The following is a 3,722-nucleotide window of genomic DNA, read 5'->3' as shown; positions in this document are numbered from 1 at the left end:
CCCCCCCCCGCCATTTCCCGAGGCTCTCTTCCCCCCCCCCCCGCCATTTCCCGAGGCTCTCTTCCCCCCCCGCCCGCCATTTCCCGAGGCTCTCTCCCCCCGGCCGCCATTTCCCGAGGCTCTCTCCCACCCCCCGCCATTTCCCGAGGGTCTCTCTCCCCCCCCGCCATTTCCCGAGGCTCTCTCTCCCCCCCCCCCCGCCTTTTCCCGAGGCTCTCTCAGCCCCCCCGCCCATTTCCCGAGGCTCTCTCCCCCCCGCCGCCATTTCGCGAGGCTCTCTCCCCCTCCCCCGCCGCCGCCATTTCCCGAGGCTCTCTCCCCCCGCCCCCGCCCCCGCCGCCATTTCCCGAGGCTCTCTCCCCCCGGCCGCCATTTCCCGAGGCTCTCTCCCCCCCCCCCCGCCATTTCCCGAGGGTCTCTCTCCCCTCCCGCCATTTCCCGAGGCTCTCTCCCCCCCCCCCGCCTTTTCCCGAGGCTCTCTCCCACCCCCCACCATTTCCCGAGGCTCTCTCCCACCCCCGCCCCGCCATTTCCCGAGGCTCTCTCCCCCCCCGCCATTTCCCGAGGCTCTCTCCCCCCCCCCGCCATTTCCCAAGGCTCTCTCCCCCCCCCCCGCCATTTCCCGAGGCTCTCTCACCCCCCCCCCCGCCATTTCCCGAGGCTCTCTTCCCCCCCCCGCCCCGCCATTTCCCGAGGCTCTCTTCCCCCCACCGCCCGCCATTTCCCGAGGCTCTCTCCCCCCCCCCGCCTTTTCCCGAGGCTCTCTCCCCCCCCCCGCCATTTCCCGAAGCTCTCTCCCCCCCCCGCCCCGCCATTTCCCGAGGCTCCCTCACCCCACCCGCCATTTCCCGAGGCTCTCTTCCCCCCCCGCCCGCCATTTCCCGAGGCTCTCTCCCCCCCCGCCATTTCCCGAGGCTCTCTCCCCCCCCCGCCATTTCCCGAGGCTCTCTCACCCCCCCCGCCATTTCCCGAGGCTCTCTTTCCCCCCCCCGCCGCCATTTCCCGAGGCTCTCTCACCCCCCCCGCCATTTCCCGAGGCTCTCTCCCCCCCCCCCGCCATTTCCCGAGGCTCTCTCTCCCCCCCCCCCGCCATTTCCCGAGGCTCTCTCTCTCCCCCCCCCACCATTTCCCGAGGCTCTCTCCCCCCCCCGCCATTTCCCGAGGCTCTCTCCCCCCCCCCGCCATTTCCCGAGGCTCTCTCCCCCCCCCCATTTTCCGAGGCTCTCTTCCCCCCCCCATTTTCCGAGGCTCTCTCCCCCCCCCATTTCCCGAGGCTCTCTCCCCCCCCGCCATTTTCCGAGGCTCTCTTCCCCCCCCCCCCATTTTCCGAGGCTCTCTCCCCCCCCCATTTTCCGAGGCTCTCTCCCCCCCCGCCATTTTCCGAGGCTCTCTTCCCCCCCCCCCATTTTCCGAGGCTCTCTCCCCCCCCCCCATTTTCCGAGGCTCTCCCCCCCCCCCCATTTTCCGAGGCTCTCTCCCCCCCCCCCATTTTCCGAGGCTCTCTCCCCCCCCCCCATTTTCCGAGGCTCTCTCCCCCCCCCCGCCCCCGCCCCCGCCATTTCCCGAGGCTCGCACCTCCCGCGATCTCACGAGGCTGTGTGCTGGCGTCACGGGGGCCGTGCGCATGCGTGCCGGCGTCAAGGCGGCTGCGCAACGGCCGTGCGCATACGTGGTTGCCGTTTAAAAAAAAGCCAGAGCGGGCTCTCGCGGGCGGGCGGCACATGCGCGGTCAGTGCCAGCGGCGCGAGGCGTCCCGGAGTAGGCAGGGAAACCCCGCGGGCTGGCGGCCGTTAGAGCGGGGAGTAGGCAGGGAAACCCCGCGGGCTGGCGGCCATTAGAGCGGCTCACTTCGGGCCCCGACACCGTCAAACCTGAGAGGGGGAAGTAGAGAGAGACAGAGAGGGAAGAGGAGAAGGAGAGAGAGGGAAGAGGAGAAGGAGAGAGAGAGAGGGAAGAGAGAGAGATAGAGAAATTTTTGGAGCTTCAGGCCTGCCTGCAGCGGGCCTGGAGACCAGCACCGAGTCCCCCCTGCGCGAGGGTGAGGAGGAGGGGGGGGGGTTGCTAAACACAATATAAAACTGAAATAAATTGTTAATTAATTCCCTAACACATAATTCAAATATTTACCTTAGTTCCCTAACACACAGAAAGTGTGGGGGAAAAAATCGTGAAAAATCAAGATGGCGGCCACTCACCTCGGTTCAGAAGGATAAGGCCCGCCCACACACGCACCGATTGGTCGACCGGTCAGGTCACCGAAGCGTAGGATTGGTCAATCGGCGAGTCACTCGACACTCAACTGTCGGACGGCACGCGCCAGGAACCCGCCGTCCGATTGGTCAACCTCGACGTCACACGGTCGCTAATGAGATGCTAATGAGCGGAACGCTGAATGTTTTTGGGATACTGCGGACGGGATTTTTGTCCGGCCGAAACGTAAATACGCCTATGACCGGAATCGCAAGCTTTCTTTCGAGGCGACGCGCGCGTCGGTACGCTCTGTAACTTTCAAACGTTTCGAGAACGGACAGACAGACAGACAGAAGAGCCGCTTTATATATATAGATGTCACAACCTGAGGACTGTTTAAAATTAATACTGAATGTACCCAATGATGTACAAAGACTGTTTAAATTAATATTGTTTAAAGTAATATTGTATGTACCCAACGAAGGTCAAAATTGTTTGACACCTACAGAATGTTGGAAAACTGTACTTTTTGATATGTAAGCTTTGGCAATATGGTTACCTCCACCAACTCAACAGAGAGCGACGCCAACTGCAGCTCCGGCTGAGAAATGATCACCGACATTTATACTACAGAGATAGCAAACGGGGCGCACGCACTTCGCCTTCTCAGTGTGACGATGCGGGGTGTTTTTGTTTAAAAAATATAACTCCGCCGTTCTCAGGTGGTGCACTGTACAGCACCGTGAGGCATTCCGGGAGTTAGAGTCCCTCCGGGTACTTTCCGTCCCCCAGAATCGTCCGGACTACAATTCCCAGGGTGCACTGCAAGGGAGGCGCAGGCGCAGTACTGACCCTTCACCCCCGCCTTACCTCCCGTTTATCGAACGTCACCGTTGGTAATATGGCGGAGATGCAGGCAGGGGAGCTGCACCAGGAGGACACTGCCTCAAGCAGGAATATAAGTGAGAGGCTCGAGGACTCATTTACCTGATTTTATACCTGGGTCTCGAGTTAATTTTTTTGTCGGAGAGGGGAATCGCAAATTTCTTTCACAATGTTTGTATTTTCAGGTAGCTGTGATGGAGTTCGTTTGAGGGCCTGACCGCAGAGCTCCGTCTGAGGGCCTGATCCTGGTGACGGAGCCGAGAGGCAGGTGTGGAGGTAGCTCTCCATCAGAGCTCATAGAGAGGGAGTCCAGCTAGGAGGAATGTAAGATGGGCATTAGTGCAAATCAGCCAATGCCTCTCATTAAACTCATGCATATATTTTTATGCTCCCAAATTTTAGACTTTTACGAGATGACAAATTTTAATGGCCTTTTTGAAATTTTAAAATAGTTGATCTTCTGTTCCATTACTCACTGGCATTTTTTTTTTTACAGCATTATACTTCTGTAACTCCTTGGGGGTGAAATGGATTTGGGCGGGGATGCAAAACAGGCTCAATTGCTTTTGCCGCCTGTATTAGGACAAGCCCGATCAATTCTATTGAAGTCGATGGAACTGAATATTGGGCGGGTTGTACAACGGGTG

The 3,722-nt window shown here is 59.8% G+C and overlaps 1 protein-coding gene across 1 annotated transcript in view; it reads right to left on the bottom strand.

Moving 5' to 3' along the window:
* LOC147121816 (uncharacterized) overlaps positions 1-3,029 on the bottom strand; it is a 62,284-nt gene extending 59,255 nt beyond the window's left edge. The window contains exon 1 of the mRNA XM_085982324.1: positions 2,750-3,029. The gene's annotated coding sequence lies outside the window, so the exon portion shown is untranslated. The remainder of the gene's footprint in view (positions 1-2,749) is intronic.
* Between the last annotated feature and the right edge of the window lie 693 nt (positions 3,030-3,722).

The sequence above is a fragment of the Somniosus microcephalus genome, chromosome 3 (assembly GCF_052327205.1).
Source record: "Somniosus microcephalus isolate GS21.2 chromosome 3, FLI_Smic_1.0, whole genome shotgun sequence".
NCBI classification, from domain to species: Eukaryota; Metazoa; Chordata; class Chondrichthyes; order Squaliformes; family Somniosidae; genus Somniosus; species Somniosus microcephalus.
Note: the sequence above shows the minus strand (reverse complement) of the source record. Positions and strands in the feature narration are given on the sequence as shown.